The 23,951-nt window shown below is 39.5% G+C and overlaps 1 long non-coding RNA gene across 1 annotated transcript in view; it reads left to right on the top strand.

The window, feature by feature from the left end:
• LOC141421595 (uncharacterized) overlaps nucleotides 1-22,916 on the top strand; it is a 31,890-nt gene extending 8,974 nt beyond the window's left edge. Inside the window, exons 2-3 of the long non-coding RNA XR_012446193.1 lie at nucleotides 20,530-20,593; nucleotides 20,728-22,916. This is a non-coding gene — a long non-coding RNA (uncharacterized lncRNA). The remainder of the gene's footprint in view (nucleotides 1-20,529; nucleotides 20,594-20,727) is intronic.
• Nucleotides 22,917-23,951: the final 1,035 nt, after the last annotated feature.

Raw genomic sequence — 23,951 nt, 5'->3', positions numbered from 1 at the left:
GAGACAGGTTCTCCCTATGTAGTCCAGGCTGGCCTCCAATTTGTAATCCTCTTGCTTCAGTCTCCCAAGTGATGGGATTACAGGTGTGAACCACCATGCCCAGTTTCTTCCTTTCCCCACTATGTGTACAAGTGTACATGTGGTATCAACAGTTATTAATAGTATGAATAACTTTGTATTTATATAGTTTTCTTTTCTACTGTTCTCCACTTCTTCTCTCTGCAGAACAACACATTCCTTACTCAATCTCATGCAAGGCATCCTGACCTCTAATATTCTGAGGTCCTATCTTCAAATGTTTTGCAAAGACATTGATTTTTAAAATCTGCTATGTGTCAAGATGGTAATAAACTTTATCTTTTAATAGAGTACATATCAAAAAAGTAATGCATCTATCTATCCATCCATCTTAGCTCTTAGAGTCTCATACATAGCCCAGGCTAGCCTCAAATTCTTGATCCTCCTGCCCTAATCTCCTGAGTGCTAGGATTATAGGTGTGCATCACCTATAATCACCTATGTCAGGCTTGCATATGTATTTAAAATTTTTTAAGTTATAAAATATTAAAAAAAATTTTAAGTTATATATTCATTATAGACAAAGATTAATGTTGGGGAAGAAGAAAAGAAAAATAATCTGTATAATGATCAAAAGTTTGAAACTTAAGTTGTTTATATTACAACTATTTTGATAGTTTATATTACAATTAATGTAAGAATCCAGAAATACTGTTAATTTTTTATACATATCCTATAGTACTTTTATATAAATAAAAACAGAATTAGAAAATTATATTACATTTTACATCTCCTTATTACTATTTCTGAATACCTCAGTCCTCTTTTGGGGGTTGAACCAGGGACTTGTCCTTGCCAGGAAGGTGCTCTACCACTCGAGCTACATTTCCAGCCCATTTTGTATTTTTATTTTGTTTTTGAAGACAAGGTCTCACTACCTTTGCCCAGGCTGGCCTCAAATTCGTGATCTTACTGCTTCTGCCTCCTGAGTAACTGGGATTATAAGCATGTATGGTAACATGTGCTAAATATTCATGGTAACATGTGCTAAATATTCTTTTTTTTGTGTGGCAGCACTGGAGTTTGAACTCATGGCCTCATGCTAGGCAGGCACTCTACCATTTGAGCCACTCCGCCAGTCCTCAGTTAAGTATTCGTTAAAAATGAAATTCACAGTTATGTATATTCCATCAGTTAAATTAAGTGCCAAACATAATTAAATCATATTAATAAAAAAGGGATTTTTAACAAGTTAATAATATGTGAACAGGCCACTTATTCTCTGCAGACCTCTGGCTTCTTACTTGATCTCACCAAGATCATTTCTGTCCCATTCTGTTTTTGATTATGTCTGTTTTGTATGTAAATATACGTACATATAGTTGAATGATATAAAATTACAGATGCTCTACCATTTTGGGCTCTAAAGGTGACAATTTCGTACACATATAGAGAAATACTGAATATGTATCTTGTGTCCGCCACTCCTAAGCATTCTTCATTTGCTCCTCTCTGTGCCTCATAAATTATTTTTCAAGTATCGTGACTGTGACATCTCTACCATGTTGCCTGAGCATCCTCATCATGCTGAAGCCAGCTTTTCCCTTGTGAGGGACCTGGAAACCTCCTGAATCAGGCAGCCTTTGTGCTCTGCTGTCACTCTGTGTTTGCTCAGTCGCTAGTTCTGATGCTAACCCTGACTGGCTTAGAAATGTCATAGGTAGCTCTGGTTTCATCAGACTGAACAGTGAGGCTCCTCTCAGTGGCCTGTTCCTTGTCCTCCTCTGGGGAGACCCACTTTAAATGTGCCTGAATTGCAGTGTTTGGCAGATTGTTACAGTAGAATATTGACTCTCTGATCTGAAGCCAGGCTTGTCCAGAGATTGTCTGCTTTTCTAAGAGCTAATAATGAGAATTGATCAGCAGTGGGAGTGGGAGAGGAAGAGGGAAGAAGAAAAATCCCTGGTAGCTCTTCAGAGACTCCTGAATTCTGAAGCCACTTGGCAATTTATCTCTATTATTTTGTCGTCTTTTTCTTCATCAGCAATGAAGCAAGCTTTTAATGGACATTATCCAATTGAATTGAGGCAAAGTAAAGCAAGTGAAGCCAACAGAAATGCTGCCACTTCTTTTTGTGAATTTCCATACCCTTTAATTCTCTTCAGCACTATATCCTTACAGGTCAAGTCTGAGTACAACTAACCCCACGGGGAATTACATCATTTTCAATGTAGTGGAATTTCATTATTGTACTAGGAAGCCTGGGAAGATGGAGGATTGGTCTCAGATGTGTCTCCTGGGCAAAGAAAGATAAGGACCTGCCATTCTGATTATTATTTCCTACCCCAAACAAGCAATCAAAGAAAATCTATATGCACGGGAAGGTGCAGGAGTGGGGATGGGAGCCAGGAGTGATTCCTTTTTTAAATTGGAATTTCCCTCTCCCCTTTTTTGATAAGTGATTCCATTCTGACAATTTGATCAGCTTTGCTTTATTTTATTTTTGAGACAAGGCTTTGCTATGTAGCCCAGCTGGCCGCAAACTCCCGATCCTCCTGCTTGTCTTCAGATGCTGGTGAGCACTGCCGCGCCCGGCCAGTTTTGTTTTATTTTGAAGCAGTGTCTCCCTACTTTTGTCCAGCTCAAGCCTTTGAGAAAGGGGTCTCTTGTTCTAGCTGTCCCTGGCCACCTCCCACATTCTGCTATGAGGATTTAAAGTGCCCCTTGTTCAGAGGCCCTGTGTTGTCTGTGTGTCACACCTGCAGTGAGTCTCACTTTCTTTGCATAAGTGAACAAAAACAAGTTTTCTCCCAGATACGAAATTACAGTGTTGTTGATGAAGTGCATTTTCAAAGTACACATGCTTCTCTTCTCTGTAACACACCACACTTCAGATTAGAACACCTTACAAGATCCTTCTCGGAGGAAACAGTGTCTTAAAGAACCCTCTTCTGGGTGCGCGGCTCAGTGGTAGAGCACCTGCCTAGCAAGGCCCTGAGTTCAAACCCCAGTACTGCCAAAGAACTCTTGTTATTTTTGAGTATGTTTGTGTATGTGTGGCTTCTATTTTTATGTTCTTCCTTGGAGACTATGCCAGAGGGTGTGTGTGTGTGTGTGATGATAATACTTCAAGCTCATTAGGTACTCTCTATGTACACATACCGAGTGATTTAACTCTCATGTTTATCCTGTGAAGTGGGCACTCTTGTTACCCCAATGCAGAAACAGCCCAAGGCCATACAACTAGTAAGTGGTGGAATCAGGACAGGGTCCTGGCTAGTTTGACCCTGGAGCCCATACTTTTGACCTCTCCACTATGGTGGGTGGTACAGGACTGGGGAAAAATACATAGTGATGACACTAATTATTTGGATTAAATCCAGTAATACAAAGAACACTAAAATAATTTTTTTCTGCACAAATAACTTTAGCTTCATTTTTTGGCTAATGAATTTCAAGCAGGATTCCAGGTACATTCCAGGTACAGAAAATATAACAATGGTTAGAAGTCTCTTGGAAAAAGTTTTTTGAGACAGGCTCTTACTATGCGGGTCTCAAAACTGTTATATAGCCCAGGCTAGCCCTGAACTTGATATTCTCTTACCTGAGCCTTTCTAGTGCTGGGATTGTACCACCAGGCTCAGGTCTTAGAATTTCTCTCTCCTTCTCTTCTTCCTCTGGTGGTGGTGGGGTGCAGTACTGGGGTTTGAACTCAGGGTCTTGCACTTGCTAGGCAAGCACTTTATGACTTGAGTCATACCCCCTGCCAGCCCTTTTTTCCTGAGATAAGGGCTCATTATATATATATTATAGCTCAGGCTGGCCTGGAACTTGATATGTAGCTCACGTTGGCCTGGAATTTGTGATCTTCTGGCCTCAGCCTTCTGAGTGCTGGGATTACAAGCATGCACCACCACACTTGGTCCATTTTTTTAAAGCTCAAAGTATTCAACATTATTATATTTATTGTAATAGAATTAAAAAAATATAATTACTTAATCCTAAAAGCTTAAAAATGGAAACTGAAAAATTATTTTGGATTTACCATTGAGTCAATAAAAAATTATAAATGGTTAAAATGATCAGAATTAATTTTATAACTCAATTTATAATTCACAGTTGAGTGGTAGAAAGGGTTGTAGGTAACATATGTACTTGTGGCTGAAGACTGAAAGATATACAATAAAGAGTCATCCTCTCATATCTGGCCTCATCTTCCTGGCAATCACTGTTATCAGATTTCACTGACTATTTCCAGAGTTTGTAGATATTCAGGTAGGTATGAATATGTATCCCCCTCTGTTCTTCTTTACACAAAATGTCACAATTCTATCCTAAAAAAAAGAAAGACTTTAATCCAAGCCAGTCATGGTGCTACATGCCTATAATCCCAGTACTTGGGAAGCTGAGGTGGGAGGATCACTTGAGCTCAGCCTGAGCCACATAGCGAGACCTCATCTGAAAAGAAAAACAAAAAAACCTAGCTATTACTCAAGAGGCAGACACAGGAGGTCAGAAGTTCAAGGCCAACCCAGGCAATGTTAGTGAGACCCCCCCATCTCAAACAATAAAATATAAGACAATAAGGACTGTGGTATGGCTCAAGTGGTAGAACGCCTGCCTACATGCGTCAAGCCTTGGGTTCAATCCCCATATCAAAACAAAAACAAATTCTCCCCCAAACAAACCAAAACCAGAATCTCTCTCTCTCTCTCTCTCTCTCACACACACACACACACACACACACACACACACACACATCCCAAAAAGCAAAAACAAAAAGTTCCTTTATTCTGTATGTTTTTTTTTCACTACATAGAGATTTCTCATTGTTTTATCTGTAAAATGCTCCATTATGTAGGTAATTTATTTAGTTAATTTGTTATTAATGGGCATTTAGGTTATTTTCTAGAGTTTTTTTGGAGTGGGGTTGAGAAAGGCTTTTACTATGCAGCCTAGTCTTGTCTTGAATTCATCCTTCTGCCTCAGTCTCCTTACAGATTTTTTTTTTGTGGCACTGGGATTTGAACTCAGGACCTCATGCTTGCTAGGCAGGAGCTCTTAGCACTCTTATGGCTACTCCACCAGCCCTTTTGTGTGATGGGTATTTTCACGATAAGATCTCTTGAACTGTTTGCCCAGAGCTAGCTTTGAACCGCGACCCTTGTGATCTCAGCCTCCTGTCTTTTACTGCTTCAGTACTCTGAATGACCTGTACAAGTACAGCTATTAGGTAAATTCCCAGAAGTGGACTTGCCAACTTACACTTACTTTCCAGTGCTGGGGACTGAAGTGGGGTCTCGTGCATGCTAGGCAAGTACTCTACCCCTGAGCCATACCTCTGGCTCGATGACTCCTCCCAATGTAGTTTGGAGAGGAATTGCACATCGCCCTCTTTAGTGGTTACACTAATTTATAACACCACCAGCAACATATGAGAGTGCTACTTCCCCAGTTTTGCAAACAGTGTGCAGCATCAAACTTTTGAATTTTTGCCAATGCTGAGAAATGGTATCTCTGTACAGTTTTGATTTTCACTTCTCTTAATATAAATGAAGATACATATCTTTTCCTGTGTTCAAAAGTGCCTTTATTTCCTTTTCTGTGAATTATTATCTTTAGTCCATCTCATTGCTGAATTGGGTTGATGGTCTTTTTTTTTTGTTGTTTTTTTAGTAAGAGTGTCTCTGAGTAGCTCAGGCTAGCTTTAAATTTATAGTCTTCCTGCCTCAACCTCCTGAGTGCTAGGATTAGAGGCACGTGCCCCCAAACAAGTGTGGCTCATATTGTCTTTTTTTGTGGTATGGGGTTTGAACCCAGGATCTTATGCTTGCTAGGCGCAGGCACTCTACTGCTTGGACGGTGCCTCCAGCCCTTCTTCCTGCTCTATGTGAAGGCATGGATCAAGTAGTAGAGCACTTGCCTAGAAATTGTGTAGCCCTGGGTTTAATCCTCAGTACCATAAAAAAAAAGTAACTCCCCCAAACCTTTTATTTACTCCATTTAAAGTAAATAGCCTGCTCAGTGTCTCTGTAAGAGAAAACAGATCTAATATGCAAGATTGGGGGCTTTCATGTCCAAAAGCTTAAGCTCTTGGAAAAATCTAGAGCTTGTGCAAAAGAAGAGGTTTTCGGGCACAGCGTATTGGCAAAATGAGGTTGAAATTGGGCTTTCTTCGGTACTCCTCTTACATGCGCATGCAAGTGAACTTGGTGGATAGAGGGAGAGGAAGAGACAAGTCTGAATTCTACAGCATCAGCTCTGGTTTCCAGGCAGCACCTGGGGAAAGGGGGGTTTGTTTCCTTTAGGAATATGAGACTTCATCTGTTTCACACAAAGTCTCCAAGTCTACTTCCCAAAGAAGAAGTGCCGATCCTGAAGATGCTATTCAGATTAGACTGAGACACTCAGTAGTATCCTGTGTACAGAGATGATTGCTGGAACCGGCTCCACCTCAACTTGCCCTGCTCCCAAATCTTAACTAATAAGAAGTGGGTAAAGAGCTTTAAAAACTAATCTAAAGCCGGGTGTGGTGGTACATTCCTGTAATCCCAGCACTTGGGAGGTTGAGGAGGGGGAATCAACAATTCCAGTGGAGGCCAGCCTGGGTTGCTAAGCAAGACAAGGTCTCAAAACAAAAAAACTAAAAACTAATCTAAATTTTCTACTAGCTCAGGTAAAGAAATTTAAGTTTCTACAAAAAGTGCTATTTCTTACATATCTGCTCATACCCACTGCATGTTGTCTTACTCCATTTGGGCTGGTATAACAAAATACCATAAACTAGGTGACTTATAAGCAACATAAATTTATTTCTCATACATCCAGAGGCTGGGAAGTCCAAGATCAAGGCACTGGCAGACTTGGTGTCTGGTGAGGCATGCTTTCTGGTTCACAGATGGTACCTTCTACATGTGTTTACATAGTGGAAAAGAAGAACTCTCAACTCCTCAGCCCTTGTAAGAGCACCAGTACTATTCATGGTGACTCTACCTTCATGACCAAATTGGCTCTCCAAGGCCGTACCTCTAACACTACCATCTTGGAGGTTAAGATTTCAACATATGAATTTTGGGAAGCTACAAACATTCAGACGATGGCATGTATGTTTTAATTTGGGTATGTACTATTTGTGATTAAATTGCTACCTTACAACTCACTACAGCTGCCCCAACTTAAAACATTAGAGGATTCAAGCTTTTGAGAGATGCTAAATTTAGTTCCAGCCTTATGGAACCTCAGGTGCCAAGGTGTCCTTGAATGCTTCTGGGTTACAGGATTTTTGGCAGGGGGCGGGGTGTAGGGGCAGAGGTGGGTGGGTAGGGGAGAGATCAGGTGCACAGAACTGAACTAGTCTCCTCAGTTCCTGGCACTCAGTAATTGTTCTGTGAAGGGGCAGTCTCCTGTTTTGTTATTTTTCCCCCTTATGCTAGTTAGCTTTCCATCAAAAAAAGACTTGAGAAAATCAACTTAATAAAGGAAAAGGGGTCAGTTGCTCCATTGTTTTGGGGCCTGTGACAAGGCAGAACATCAAGGCGAGGAGCACATGGTTGAGCAAAGCTGCTCATGTCATGGTGGCTGGTGAATAAAGTCAGAGGAAGTGGCCAGGGTTCTGATACTCTTCAAGGGAACATCCTCAGTGGCCAAATTTCTTTCCATTAAGCCCCACCTCTTAAAGGCTCCACTACTTTCCGTTAGCAGCACAGGCGCAAGCAAGCCCTTAAGACACAGCCTTTGGGAGATGTTTAAGATCCAAACCATAGCACCCCTTCATTTCTGTCTCACTCCCTTTGTCTTCAATGGGATCCAGTTTAGAGACTTTTCCCATGATGACCCAAAGAGGCTTGAAGCAGACCAAGTGTCTCTTACAAAACCAATTCTTGGGCTGGGAGAGTAGCTCTGTGGTAGAGCACAAGGCCCTAGGTTCCATTCGGAGCACAGAGTGATACAGGTGACTGTGGAATAAGCAATGATAGTATACCATGTTACAAAAGGCACACAGCTGGAGTTGGATTAAATTTCTTGGGGACTCTATCATCCAAAAAAATGAAGTCAATAACCTGCACTATAGCTGACATAAAACTATACAAGGAAGAAAAAAATAATGTAATGTTTGATTTCTTTTTAAAGAGAAAAGTTATTTAAGCATTAGATTTCAAATACTGAATAAGCTAGAGAAGCCACAAAAATCTTTGAGTATTAATGGAGAATCTCAGAAGTCTGGCTTTCTTGGTACATCAACTACTGGAGGGTTGTGAGGGCAACTTAGTGACCTGACAAAAACACACTGTAAACCAGTGTGATACGGCTAATTGACTAATCAGAGGAAGGACGACCCAGATGACTTTCACTCAGATCAGAAAGGCTATTGATAGGGCAGATGGTGAGTGGCACTGAAAGGCAGATTTAATTTATTTACTCTTTGTTTTCTAGTTTTTGTAGTTTTAATTAAAGTGAGTAAAAATAAAATGTTATCTAAGCATTTTTTTTCTTTCCAGTGTGAAAGGTGTTGACACATTATATCATTGGGTTGGGAAGATAAAGACTAGGAAAAGGATTGGAATTTGGTGTGAATTAACATATCACAGAGCTCTTGTATCTGTAAAAGGTGAGGAAACAAACACATGTGTTAATATGACTCCAGCTGCCACAGGAGGCTGTCAAGGCATGTGGGTTTGCTTAGCCAAATGCTGTTGATTCCAAAAATGTAATTTCATTTGATGGATTTTATTGTAATTAACACAGGGAGTTGCACCAACTCAGAACTCTTAGCTTTAGCGTCTTGGGAGAAGAGTTATGAAATGCATACACTTATGAAATAGGACTCATATTTTGCAGAGGGTTTATAATGCTAATAGGTCTCGGGAACTGTGTGGGATTCTGTACTGGTGAGGATTCCTGGCCTCAAGCATGTTGTCTTAAATGGCGTTTAATAGAGCTTGGGAACCGTGAAGAGCACAGACTTAGGTTCGTTGTACCTAATTGTAAAGCATTAAATTCACTGCTAGGGAAAGCTGACAATCACTTGTTATATGCAAATCTGGTTATTTAAATCTGGTGGAGTCTAGCACTGACATTTAACAATTCTCTTTTTTTGGTGGTGGTGGTACTGGGGTTTGAACTTAGGGCCTCACACATGCTAGGCAGGTGCAATACCACTTGAGCCACTCCACCAGCCAGCACTGACATTTAGGAAGTCACAAAAACATAAAGATGACTTGAATACATTAATGTGTGTTCAGGGTTTGCTATCTATTTTAATAATTAAGTAAAATCTTTGAGATTTGTGACAGTAACATGAAGGTAAGCAACAGGAAAATGGAGTCATGGATTCTCCCAATAGTGGATGGCACAAGCCCGTCTCTGAGTTATCTTGGGAATGGAAGCGAGCTACCTAGGTATAGCTCAAGCTTTAGGGTGGGATCTACCTGCAGGTCCAGCTCAGTAACAACACGGACACTTTCAAAGTAGTCTGCCCTTTCAAACCTCTCCTTGGGAAACTAATTAGCAGAATAATAAAAAGGCAAGATCAACTCTTGCCTTCCTTGTTGGGGGATATAAAAAACAGTAGTTCTAATTAGCAATAATTAAAATTTAATTAAGAAGCTCTTTGCAGTCCTCCTCCTCCCTCCCTCATATGGCGCTTGCCAGCTCTTGGTCCTGGAGCTGTTTTTATTCCTGTGGTGCTGAATTGCGGCTTAATCACAAAGCCTCAGATCACAGCTTATCCAGCTCTGAGCGCTAATCACCACTACCTTCCAGGAGTGACAAATACATATTCTGGATCTTAATAACATGAGCAATTACTTTCTTCATTTTATAATCATGAATTATGATTCTTTTTCTTTATCAGATGATTACAGAAGCCACTGTTTTAAAAAAAAATAAAGAAACAAAAAACTTTTTATCTGCCCCTCGTCACTTCCCCCCACCACATTCTACCCCTTGTTGGGACAAGAGGACAGTAACAGAACTCCAAGGATATTAAATATTTGAACCTGGATTTTTTAACTTCTTTGCCCTAAAGTAACACAGAAAATTAGCTTAGAATAAAAGACTAAGTCATTGGTAAAATCCCAGATTTAAAAGTAAAATTATTTGATTATTAAATAAAATAGTAGATTGTAGATGAGGGAGAAGGAAAGCGAATATATTTGATATTCCTTATAATGCTTGAATGGTATTCTAATTGTGAATTCAGATTTCGGGTGTTTCACATTGCAAAAAAGCACTCACTGGATTGTATATTTTAATATGGTCACAGTGGTGCATTTTATGTTATATGAATTTTATCTCAATAGAAAAAGGAACTCAAACTCTGACTCTGTCCTAGTTTTGGGCATGAGGATTAATCACATAGTTTACAGAGGGGGTGGGGAACTCCAAGACTTGATAGTTCATTATGAGCAAAAGAAAGAGGAAATAATCAGGAATGGAGGGAAATTAGTTTTTTAAAAGCTGCTGGACTAAGAAATATAACCCCAGCTCTTTAATTATTAAGGGAAGGGCTCTGAATCTGCTCCATTATCTTAATTATGTTTCTGGAGCAAACATTATTTCAATGTGATAAAAGATGACATGACACTAAAGGTAAAGCCTGAGCAGATGTTACATGAGTAACAAGCCAATAGGCCCACATTCTGGCAATTTCTTCCTTACTAGACATGTTCTCATTAATCTGTGATTAATAGGATTTGAGTATAGTAAATGATGATGATCTATTGTCTGTCTTTGTCGAGTACCATGGAGGGAGTAATTTGTCAGCTCAGCTTTTGTGTGACTATTTAATAGCAAAGAGGGAGAGAGAAAAGACGCTAATCTTCTAATTGGCATCTATAGAAGGCCCTAGGAGAATACTGCCTGGCTGGAAATAGCCCAGAGTAATTCCTATGCCTAGGGAAAGCAAATGTGCTGTATGCCTCTTCCATGGAAGTGGGCCTGCTATACAGAAAAGTAGGGGTGGGAGAAAGAAAAAATAGTAAAACAACCTTAAAGGGATCAGAATGTAACATTTATTAACTTAGTTATTTTTTTCAATTGTAGTGACTTACTAAAAAAAAAAAAAAAGGCCCAATAAAAAATTTTTGTTGAAAATATAGTTGCCCAGATAGACCAAACATTTACATATATAAAGCCACCAATTCCAGTAACAGAGTGGCCTGATGTGATGACAATTTTAATTCATGTCAGATATTCTGAACTAAAATGATGTGGCCAGTCTTGTTGAACCTTCTCCAAATGCCTATACCTTGGCAGGATGATGTGTGAAGTTGCTCTCACCTTTCTTCCCCTTCTTTGTTTTTAAGTTTAAAAACATTCTGCCCAGCATTATATAGTTTATGTTTTTCCAGTACTCTTCTGTTTGCTGGAAATGAAGAGAATAAGGTCTCACTGGGAGAAGATATACATGAAACTAACAGATAATTGTTACATATCAACAACCAACCTTGGAGAGAAGGTGGCAAAGAATAAAGCAGGGAATTGGCACAAGAGGAGCTCTAATATGTGCAATGAACATAGTCACAGTAGCTCAATATAACTACTAATCAGGAAATTTAAGTCAAAACAATACCATCCACACCCATCAGATTGGTTACAATTTGAAAACTTGAACTTTGGGAGAAAAAAATCAGTCAACAATTTTAGAAGGCCATTTGTCAGTATACAGCTTGTCAATGTTTATAGCAATTCTACTTCTTGAATCACACTACAGAGAAACCCTTGTACATGTACAAAGAGACTTCTAGAAGATTATTCATTTTGACATTATTTATTATAGTGGAAAAGGAAAAACTACTAAAGTATTCACCAATGGTCATATGATGAAATAATATACATCATTCTGAAACGATAATCAGCATGATATGCTTTTTGTTTTTAAAATTTTTTTCTGAGACAGGGACTGGCTGTGGAGCCCAGATTGGCCTTGAACTTGTGATCCTACTGCTTCCTGCCTTCTGAGTGCTAGGATCACAGGTATGTGCCACCATACCTGGCAATAAGTATTAAAAGATCTAGAGTAAGTGGAAAAGTAAAGCAAATTTGAGAAGGATGTTTAGGGGATGCTATCATTAAACATATGCAAAATAATAAGATGTGTGTACATTGATATATATGTGATAAGATTGTAAAAACTGGTGTAATGACATCACCCCCAGATCCAAGTTATCTCAGAGAGAGGGAGGGAAGTGAATTTGGGAGAGGTTTCAATAGTATTTCATTAAAAACAAACAAACAAACAAACAAAAAAACTAACCAAATAAAAAATACCCCAGACAACCTGGGTCTGGAGGCTTAGCTCAAGTCCTGAATTCAAACCCTGGTACTGACAAAAAAAGAAAGAAAAATCTGAAATAAATAAAACAAAGCTAGCCAGGCTCAGTGACGCATACCTGAAGTCTGAGCACTTGGAAGGCTGTGGTGGCAGGGTCCTTTGTGCCCAGGAGTCTGAGGCTAGTCTGGGTAACATAGTCAAGACTCTGTCTCAAAGGAAAGAAAAGAGGAGGAGGATGTAAAAAATAGAGAACAAAATAAAAAATTTGGTAATGCAGAGTGATAAGTGTTTGCAATATTATTTTCTAGTTTTCAAAATGTTTGAAAATAGTTACTGATTTTAAAAGGGGAAAACACACAAAGTAGGAAGAAAAATATGGTTTCTAGGCACTTGTGAATTGAATATTCAATTGTGGCAAGTGAACAGATACTCACAAGTAGCTATTCCACAGTTTGCTGGAATTGCAATCCAGCCACAGAGTGCCATATGTTGACACAGGCTGACATACACACACATACACACACACACTCTTTTAAGGTACATGACCAGATGCTTTTAGTAGTAAGTGGTTGAACTGAAAAAGAGAATTGCAAAAGTCAATTTACTATTTTTACTGAGCCACATTCTTGTATGTCTTTATGGGGTACCCAATGTGTGAGGATCAACTCAGGGCAATAGCACTTCCATCTCTTCAAATGTTAATCACTCCTCTGTGTTGACTCGGGCATCTCCCAATGCAGGGAAAAGTGGGTGGCAGCAACAGTAGTAGTGATATAGTAGTTTGGGGTTTTTTGGTTTTTGGATTTTTTGGCAAAAGGACAAAGTCTAGCTTCCAGCTTCTAAGAAAAGCACTAAAATCATTAGCCTTCCTGTGCTGCTTTCGTAAACTTCAAATTAATTTCTTTGGCCTTTGTTTCTTTATCTGTTAACAAAAAAGGGAGGAAGAGGGGTTAGAGAAAGTTTTTGGTCAGCGTTGCCCTCAACTTTTCATCCTCTTTCCTCAGTCTCCTGAGTGTAGTCAATCTTTTAAAGTCCCTTTCAATGCTACAATTTTAAGTTTACTTAAAACAACAACAACAAAAACTGGAAACATGAGTTCCAATTTATATGAAACCAAAACAGATAAGCAAGACTATCCAAGATTTGTCCCCATGCTAGTAACAGAATTTACGTTTATTCATGAGGTATTATATAAATGCTATCAAAAGGAAATAAAAGCTTTCGCTCCTGAAGTTGGAAGAAAACCTTAACGGGGTAGATTTAGAGAAGGACATCTACAGCTTTGGGGAAAATACATGGTCTTTCTTCAAGGAGCTGGTGGGAAGAGAGAGGTGGAGAGAGGTGAATCAGATTTCAGACATAAGCTCTGAGATAAATGTTATTTATAATAGGAACTTCAGAGATGGGTAGAGACATTTGTCTAACATTTAATGTCTGAACCAAACCAGATTCTGTATCAGGGGTAATTATTTTTAGATCAGGCCAAGACCAACTTCTTTGGTTCCACATGCTGAGATGTGAATACACCCCCTGGTGACTTTATCAGTTAAGCTATGTAGCTCTGCTCAATGCTAATAATTCGGCTGGTACTAAGTCCTTGATACAGCAATCCTGGCTCTTTAGGATGTTGATTCCTGGTTGATTCTGGAGGATAGTGAGTTAAAGGGATACAGGCCTCATGTTCATATTCCTCTTGCAGTTAAGGAACAAGTTGGACACTAAGAGCATCTCCAAAATCTTCTCAAACCCTTTGATTTTGCTACAGCTTTAAAAGGAATACTTCCCTTTTCCTTTTATTTCAAAAGCTCTTTCCTTATTTATTGATTTTATTTATTTTTTCAGTGCTGGGCTATGAAACCCAGGGCCTTGTGCATGCTACGTCAATGTTTTACCACTGAGCTACACTCCTAGTCCTACCTTTTCTGTTTTGGTTGGTATGGATTATAATGTTAAGAATACTGTGGATTTTGGGGGCTCAGTTGGAAGAAAAGATCATTTGCCATCCATTTCCTTCTTATTTTTTTGGCTTTTGTCCTCCCTACTCTATAGAAAAAAAATTTTTTTTTCATTTTTCTTTTATTATTCATATGTGCATACAAGGCTTGGTTTATTTCTCCCCCCTGCCCCCACCCCCTCCCTTACCACCCACTCCACCCCCTCCCGCTCCCCCCCTCAATACCCAGCAGAAACTATTTTGCCCTTATCTCTAATTTTGTTGTAGAGAGAGTATAAGCAATAATAGGAAGGAACAAGGGGTTTTGCTGGTTGAGATAAGGATAGCTATACAGGGCATTGACTCACATTGATTTCCTGTGCATGGGTGTTACCTTCTAGGTTAATTCTTTTTAATCTAACCTTTTCTCTAGTTCCTGGTCCCCTTTTCCTATTGGCCTCAGTTGCTTTAAGGTATCTGCTTTATCTATAGAAAAAATTTTAAAATGAACTGCTCCTGGCTAAACCTAATAGTTCTCCCCTACCCTCTGCATAGCTGTTTTTCTTTCTTTTTATTTTATAATATTTTCAGATTCTCAATAAGCTGTGGAAAGTAACAGAGACAGGTCCTATATACCCACCTACTTCCCCTCAATAGTAACTTGTTATACAATAAGGTCTTGTACAGAAAATTAAGATTTTTTCATCGGTTTTATATGCAGTTGTGTGTGTGTGTGTGTGTGTATAGGACTATGCAATTAAATTTTTTTTTTTTGCTGGTGGTGTGGCTCAAGTGGTAAAGCACATGCCTACCAAGTGTAGGCCCTGAGTTCAAACCCCAGTACCACCAGAAAATAAATAAATAAAGAAAGAAAGGCTCGTGGAGTGGCTCAAGTAGTAGGGTGCCTGCCTAGCAAGTATGAGGCCCTGAGTTCAACTCTCAGTGCTGCCCAAAAGAAAAAAAAATTTTGAGACAGAGTCTTACTGTGTAGCCCGGGCTGCTCTTTTTTTGTGTGTGTGTGTGTGTGTGGCAGTACTGGGGTTTGAACTCAGAGCCTCACACTTGCTAGGCTTGTGCTCTTACTGTCTGAGCAATTCCACCAGCCCTACACAGGCTGATCTTGAACTCATGATCCTCCTGCCTCAGCCTCCCTCCCAGGTGCTGGGATTACAGATGCACACCACCCCTGCCTGGCTAGTTCTGTGCAATTCTGTCATGTGTGCAGTTACCACCATCAAAATCAAGATACATAATTGTTCCATCACCACAGGAATTGCTTATGCTTCCTACTCCCTTCCCCCTCTTTGATCCCTGTGACCACTACTGAGTCCTCCATGTCCATGATTTTATTTTGCGAATATTGTACGAATGGAGTAGAAATATAAATATGTCACTTTTTGAGATTGGGCTCAGTCTTGCTGTGCAGTTCTCCTGAGACCCATCCAAATTGTTGTGTGGATTACTAGTTTGTTCTTTTCTGTTCCTGAATTTTCCATGGTTGGTTTAGTCATTTTCCAGTTGAGAGACATCAGGCTGTTTCCAATTTTTGCTTATTCTGAAAAGCTACTATGAGCTTTCATGTACAGCTTGTGTGTGATAGATATTGAATTTTGGACTCTCTTTGCTTTCACCATCACTGACTATCCTGTTTTTAAAACAAAGCAAAACCCTCATTTGGCTACTAATATTATGTTTCTCAATTGTCATTTCCCTTTGGAACCTATGTTACTTGACTTGCATTTCTTTGTCGTTCAAGATGTAGGGCAGTTGCCTAGCATGAGCAAGGCCCTGTGTTCAATCCCCAGTGTAATGAAAGAAGCACTTCCTAGTTTCATCATTCCTATGATAATAGTTTTTCCCCCTTCTTTTGCAGTGCTGAGGATCAAACCCAGGATCTTGCTCATACTGAGCAAGTGCTGTATGGCTGAGCTTCGTTCCTGCCCATAATAATAGTCCTATAATCACTCTCAAGTACTCCATTTTTGAGCTTTCCACATTCAATAATTCACCAGATTCTGAGGTTGCTTACACCTTCAGCCATTCCACCGGCCCTTTTTTGTGAAGGGTTTTTTCAAGATAGGTTCTTGTGAACTATTTGCCTAGGCTGGCTTCAAACCACAATCCTCCTGATCTCTGCCTCCTGAATTTTATGATTTTTTGGCTCACATAAACCTAGCTCAGTTTGCATGGTAGCTTTATTCATTTGTTCATTCATTTAATTTTTGCAGTACTAGGGTTTGAACTCTGGGCCTCACACTTGCCAGGGAGGTGCTCTACCACTTGAGCTACACCCCCAGCCCTTTTGCTTTAGTTATTTTTCAGATAGGGTCTCATACTTTTCCCCTAGGCTAGCTTTGGATCTCAATCCTCCTACCTATGCTTCCTTTGTAGCTGGGATTAGAGGTGTGTACCACCATGCCTGTCCTAACAGATGGATCTTGAAGGGTGACAGTGAATTATCATAAAGTCAACTGTGTGGGCACTACAATTCTAGATACTATTTTGGACATTAGTTCATTATCCAACCAAATGAACACATACCCTGATAACTGGTATGCAACTATTCTGTTTTCTGATACTTGGTGGATGTTGATGTTTTGAATCTCTTGGGATAAGTGTTATTTCAGTTAGAATCCTATAATCTCTGAAAATTTATACTATTTCCTTTTGTGGAATGCTGGGAGAAAGGCCAGCAGTATACATTTTTGGAAGTATATCAAGGTCCTTCATTCCAGGGTTACAACCTTCCCTTTATGCTGGGATTCTGGGTCTGTAAACTGACTCATGCCTGGGACTTTACTGGGGAACTGTGACTGTTTTAATGATTTATGTTAGAACATTTATAGTATGCTGGGCTCCCCTCCAAGTTTTATTTCTCAAGTCAGGGTGACAGTTGTGTTCTCTGGGCCTTCCTAGGTGGGTGAGCAGGTCTTACATAATTCTAGCCTCCCTAAGCCTGTGGATGCCTTCCTTGACAGTATTCCAAGGCAGTTCAGGGTTTCCACTTCATTTAGTATAGACAACCCATTGGTTCGTTTCAGCCAACCATCCAGATACACTGTTTTAGACTTTCAAAGACCTTGAGCTAAAATGCTGAACCCAGAATCTGTGCTTAGAGCCCAATCTGTGGTATCCATCAAAGACCCTGTTTCCTGGTATACAAGTTCTAAAATTCTTGGAATTGTTAGCTGCTAAGCAAGGCAAGTACCTTTGGGTGAACACACCTCCAAAATGTCTAGGTAATGAAGATTCACTGTAAAAGCCCCAAAGGGCAGGGTTTGGAGAGCTACAAGATGCTGAAGTTCCTGGGAAACCCAGGCCTCTCCCTCACACCTGTCCAGTCCATCTCTTCATCTGCAGTTTACTAGTTTCCTTTGCTGTGTTCATCATAATAAACCAGAAAATGTGAAGAAGTGCCTCCTGAGTTTTGTGAGCTGCTCTAGCACATCATTTGGACTCAAGAATGGGGTTGCAGGAGCCCCATTTTATTGCTGGTTAGTCAGAAGAACAGGTAGAACCACGTGGGGCTTGTGACTGGCTTTGGAGTGGTGGGAATAGTAGGTAGTGTCTGAGTTAAACTAGAGGATGCCTGCTGCTGTCCATTGCTTTGCTCACTTGGTGGGTTGGGGAACCACCCCTCCCCCCATACCTGGTGTCACAAGTACGTTGGAGTATAGTGGTAGCTACTTGGGAGACTAAATCTAGAAGATCTAGGTTCAAGCCAAGCGTGGGCCAAAAGTTCTAGAGACCCCATCTCAACAATGGCTGTGTGTAGTGGCATGTACCTGTCATTCCAAGTTACCCAAGAGGCTGAGATCAGGAGGATTGTGGTTTCAGGCAAGCCTAGGCATAAAACAAACAAACAAAACCCAACAACAACAAAAAACTGAGTGTGGTGGCATATGCCTGTCATCCCAGCTATGGTGGGAAGTATAAAATAATAGGAGGTTTTCAGTCCAGTCTGGCCTGGGCAAAAAGTGACACCTTCTCTCCAAAATAACCAAGCAAAAAGGGCTCCAAGGGGTGACTCAAGCGGTAGAGTGCCTGCCTACTGTACAAAGCCCTGAGGTCAAATCCTAGTACCACCAAAAAAAAAAAAAAAAAACTAAGTCAGAGCTGAGGGCATGGTTCAAGTAGCTCAAGGCCCTGAGTTCAAGCCTTAAGTACTGCCCAAAACTAACAAACAAAATGAACATGGTTAAGTCAACCTCTTCTGTTGACATGGAAAAATATTTAAGATGTTATGTAATTTTAAAAAACTAGGAGTAAAGGATATAGCTAAGTGGTAGAACACTTGTCTAGCATACACTGCAAAAACAAAACTTGGAGTGTTCACAGAATATACTCTTTCATATACAAATTGCACAAATGCAGTTGCAAGGTAACAATCAGTGCCATCTTTTGGTTACCTAAATAGTGCAGAGCAAATTTTGTGAATTCTCACTTCTTCCTATATTCCTACAATCTCATGTCCAAACGATACAGGATGTCATGCCCTGAGAGTTTTATGACCATGAAATGACATGACACAGGCTCTGTGGAGGAGGACTTGGACTTGCCTACTTGAGGCCACAGATCCAATTCCTAGCACCAGAGGGGAAGAAAAGACACAGTACAATGTAGTAGAGCCAGTTCTAGGTCTTTCTGGCTGAGAAATCTTACAAAAGTTACTTAGCCTCTCTGAATCCCCACTTTTTTATTTCTAAAAATATCTGAACTCCCCACTTCCAGAATTGTAAGGATTCCGGAAGTTCTCCTTTTTCTATCATTCCTGGCAGCACTCAGCAAGTGCTCAGGTCTCCAAACGCAGTATATCAACATATCATTGTCACTTATGATACAGAAGAACTGAAATCCTCGTCTCTTTTTCCCAGTTGATTTATCTTCAGGTGGTAAAGTTGTTATCAGTACAATGACTGGCTTTTTAATGTTATGACTATGTGTTTTCATTTGTAAGGATTACAGATCTCAAAGTGAATGAACTGATTTTTTTTTTTTTTGAGACAGGTTTTCATTATATAGCTTAGGCTGGCCTTAAACTCACAATCCTCCTGCCTCTGCCTCCTAAGTGCTGGAATTTTAGGTATGTGCCACCACACGTGGCAATTAAAGACCCCAGTTTATTATTTTATTATTATTTTTTAGTGGTACTGAGGTTTGAACTCAGGGCCTTATGCTTGCTAGATGGGCACTCTACAACTTCAGCCATACTCCAGCTCTGGTTTTTTTTTTTTTTCCTCAGACAGGGTCATGCTATGTAGCCCAGACTGGCCTTGAACTCTCAATTCTCATGGCTCACCTTTCCTAGTGCTGGGATTACAGGCATGCACTACCACAACCCACTTAGATGAACCGATCTTAAAGTAAATATGGCCTACCTGGCCTACTTCACATCCTCTGCTGAAGTAACCAGGAGGCAGGGCTTGTACAGATGACCTAGCAACCCATTTGGGTGAAATATCAAATGCCTTCAGGGGAGGTGGCTTAAAGTTCTTGATTTAACATAAAAATAAACAAGGCTGTGCAGAACTGTAATCTTGTTTCAGAAATAACATTTGGTGAAATTGGTGTCATCAGAGAAGTCAGGGCCAGTCTCATTTGCATACAGAGCCCAGGGATAAGACAAGGTTAAATGATTGCATGTGTGGTACTAATTCTGTATTCTAAATCAGTAATTATGATTTGGTTTTTAGTGATCTGAGCCTTTAGATTATAGGTGATTTTTTTTTCTGTTATGAGGATGAAGAGGACAGATATTATCACATTTAAAATCATGTCAAGCAGAGAACTACAGAAGAATTTGAAACTGGAAGAATAATCTTTAAATGTAGAATTACAATCGGACTTTAAACTATGAATCCTTTCTACGGAATATTATAGGAATAACATCTTGATCGTGTGAACCAAATATAACACAGAAGCAATTGCTACGTATTGATGGGTAAAGTGTAATTCAATCCACTAGGAAGATTTTGATCCAAAATGAAACAGTTTTTTCTTCCTGCTAGCCAGGCAGAAATCTAATTACTCTTGTCTGATCTGCTATGGAGAAGTAGAGCTGAGAGTCATAGATTATGGGCAGTTTTATTGATTTTAATCTTTGAAATCAACAAGTGAAGATTTTATACTTTGCACATAGTTATTTAACTAGTGTTAAGAATAAAACCTAATCAATAATAATACTTTTTGTTTATTCTAGTTTCAGTTATGAGGCTGGGTATTTCATAGTCTCTGTTTATGTGAATGCTTTAAAGATGATTACCCTCCAGTGGAGAGTTTAATGCAGACTATTTTTTTGTTTCAGAAGCAAATACACAACCAAGGAAATTTACAGACAAGGTCTTCAAAGATGGGGAGCATAAAAAGAGGTAACTGAAATGAGCCTCTCTTGGGGCTGCGGATGCAACTCAGCAGTAGAGCAAGCATGCCCCCTGGGTTTGATCCCCACTATCCCAGGGCATGGGAGAGAAAGTGGGTCTGAAATGAGCCTCTTTTCCTTTAGATTGTGTCAATCCTCACTGCTGTCCAGTAAGGCCTGGGGATGCCATCATGCCTGCACACTACACTGCACATGTGAAGTGGAAAACTCCCTGCCTCTCGCCTTCCCCTGCACAAGACCCAGGGTTCTGCTCCCAGGACTGCTCTTCAGGAACTGAGTGACCAGGCCTTGAACTTTTCTGTTCTAGACTATACACATATAAGTTTATGCAACTGAGATCACAGCATAGATATAATGCTCTAATCCATTTTAACTTTTGTATATTGTGTAAGGTGGGAGCCTACTTTATTCTCTTGTACATGGATAGCCAGTGTCCCAGGACCATTTGTTGAAATGACTATCTTTTTCCCCTTTGATTTGTGTCAGTACCGTTGTCTAAAATCAATTGACCATCAACTCAAGGGTTTTTTTCTGGAATCTTAATTGTATTCCATTGCTTCCAATATCTATCCTTATGCCAATATGATTCTGTTTTGATGACTATAACTTTCTAGTACAATTTGAAGTTGAGATGTGTGTTTTATAACTTTGATCTTTGTTTTAAAGATTTTTTTCACTATTTCGTCTCCTTTGCAATTCCATATCAATTTGATGATGAGCTTTTCCATTTCTGGAGCTGGTGAACATTTGGTTTTAATTGCATTGAATCTGTAGATCACTTTGTGTAATACTGAAATCCTAGACTTTTTGCCCAAGAACATGGGCACATTTCCATTTAACTAGGTCATCTTTAATTTCCTTCATCCATGTTTTATAGTCTTCAGTGTACCAGTCTTTCTCCGTGTTAAACTTATTCCTAGGTATTTTATTCTTCTGGTTACTATTATAAATAGAATTACTTTCCTAATTACCTTTTTGGAGTTGCTAAATTCCTTTAGTAGCTATAGTGAATTTCTTGTGGACTCCTTTGGGGATTTTATATATACAGGAGCTTGTTATCTGTAAAAGTTTTACTTCTTTCTTTCCATTCTTGGTGACTTTCATTTTTTTCTTGTCTAATTGGCTAGAACTTCCAGTACAATGTTGAATAGCTGTGTTGAAAGTGAATGAATGTCCTAGTCTTGTTCTTCTTTTTTTTTTTTTTTGGCAGTAGAGGATTCTGAACTCAGGACTTTGCACCTGTTAGGCAAACACTTTGCCACTTGATCCAGACTCCCAGCCGCTTTTGCTTTAGTTTATTTTTTAGTTAGGATCTTGTTTCTGTCACAGGCCGGTTTCAGATTGTGATCCTCTTACTTTTACCTCTTGCATACCTGAGATTACAGAATATGACACTAAGCCCAGCTTGTTTTTGAGACAGGGTCTCACTAACATTTTTTGCCTGGGCTGGCCTGAAACTACAATCATCTCATCTCCACCTTCCATGTAGCTGGGATTACAGGTGTGTGCCACCATGCTGTTAGGGGGAGAACTTCCAGTCTTTTACCATTAATGTTAGCCATGGGTTTTTCATAAATGCCTTTTGTTATGTCAAGAAAGTCCACTTCTATGCCCAGTTTTCACTTTTGTTTTTTAATCATGAAAAAGTATTGGATTTTGTTAAATGCCTTCTCTACATCAATTGCGATAATTGTGTTTTTCACTCTTTGTTCTGTTAATATGATGCACTTATTGATTCATTTTCTTATGTTGAAACACTCTTCTATTCCTAGGGTAAATTCCACTTAGCCAGGATGTAGACTCATTTTAATATACTGTTGGAATAGGTTTGTTACTGTTTTATTAAGAGTTTTTATATTACATTCATAAAATCATTTGGCCTATAATTTTCTTTTCTTATGTCTCTCTCTGGGTTTGGCATCAGGATAACACTAGCCTCAAAAAATGAGTTAGAAAGTGTTGAGGCTGGGAGTACAGCTCAGCGTCCTGGGTTTGATCCCCACTACCACACACACAAAAATATTCCCTCCTTTTTGGTCTTCTTGGAAGAGTTTGAGAAGGAATGTGTTAATTCTTCCTTAAATCCTCGATAAAATGTACTGCAAAAGTCATCTAGTCTTGGACTTTTGTCTTTCAACATATTTGGGAACTTTTGAATAATCTTTCTGATCTGCTTGATGGTGTTCCACAAGTTCCTTAGTTTCTATTCAGTTTTCTTCATTCTTTTTTCTTCCTTGCTATTCTTCAGACTCAATAATGTGAATTATTCTATCTTTACACTCACTGATTCCTTTTCTGCCTGCTCAACTCTGTTACTGAACCTCTCTAGTGAATTTTTCATTTTAGTTATACTTTTCAGCTTCAGAATTTGTTTGGTTCCAGGCTGGGGCATGGCTCAAATGCTAGAGTACCTGCCTAGCAAACACAACGCCCTGAGTACTGCCATAAAACAAAACAACTATCATTCAACAGCTGAGTGCAGGTGCATGCCTCTAAACCCAGCTATGACAGGAAACATCGCTGGACATAAATCAAGACCATTTCAAAAATAACCAATCCAAAGACAGTTGGAGACATGGTTCAAGTGATATAGTGCCTGCTTAGCAAGCATGAGGCCCTGAGTTCAACCCCTAGTACCACACACACACAAATTTTTCGTTTGGTTCCTTTTCTCTTTATAAATATTCTTATTTTGTTTGTACATTATTTTCCTTCTTTCCTTCAGTTCTTTGATCATATTTTCCTTGGGAATTTAGGCATATTTAACCAATGGTTTTAAAGTTTTGTGTACTAAGTTCAGTATCTGAACTCTTAAAGGTGTTTTTAGTCAATTTATTTTGTTCTTTGAGTGGGCCATACTTTTTTTTTGGTATGTCTTATATATAAAAACTGGACATTTGAATATAATTAACTCTAGAAATCAGTCTTTTCCCCTTCTCTGGGATTTGAGGTTATTTATTTTTAATTATTGAAGGCTGTATTCCTTGTCTTTATCATGTGTGGTCACTGAAGTTTCTCTTCCTTCAGAGATTTTCTTGAAGCTTGGGAATTAAAAAAATAAAATGAGCCAAAATAAAATAAATATTCCTCCCCCCCTCAAAAAACAAAACAGGACCAGTGTGGTGGTACACAGCTATAATCCCAGCATTTGGGAGGTTGAGGGAGGAGGACTGCAAGTTTGAGGCCAGCCTGGGTTGAGGGAGGAGGACTGCAAGGTTAAGGCCAGCCTGGGTTGAGGGAGGAGGACTGCAAGGTTGAGGCCAGCAAGACACTGTCATTCAAAACAAAGCAAAACAACCCTGCACCTGACGAAACAAAACACCCAAATAAACAAAACCCAGAAAACA

The sequence above is a fragment of the Castor canadensis genome, chromosome 3, assembly GCF_047511655.1.
Source record: "Castor canadensis chromosome 3, mCasCan1.hap1v2, whole genome shotgun sequence".
NCBI lineage: Eukaryota > Metazoa > Chordata > Mammalia > Rodentia > Castoridae > Castor > Castor canadensis.
This window is presented reverse-complemented; position numbering and strand designations above follow the sequence as displayed.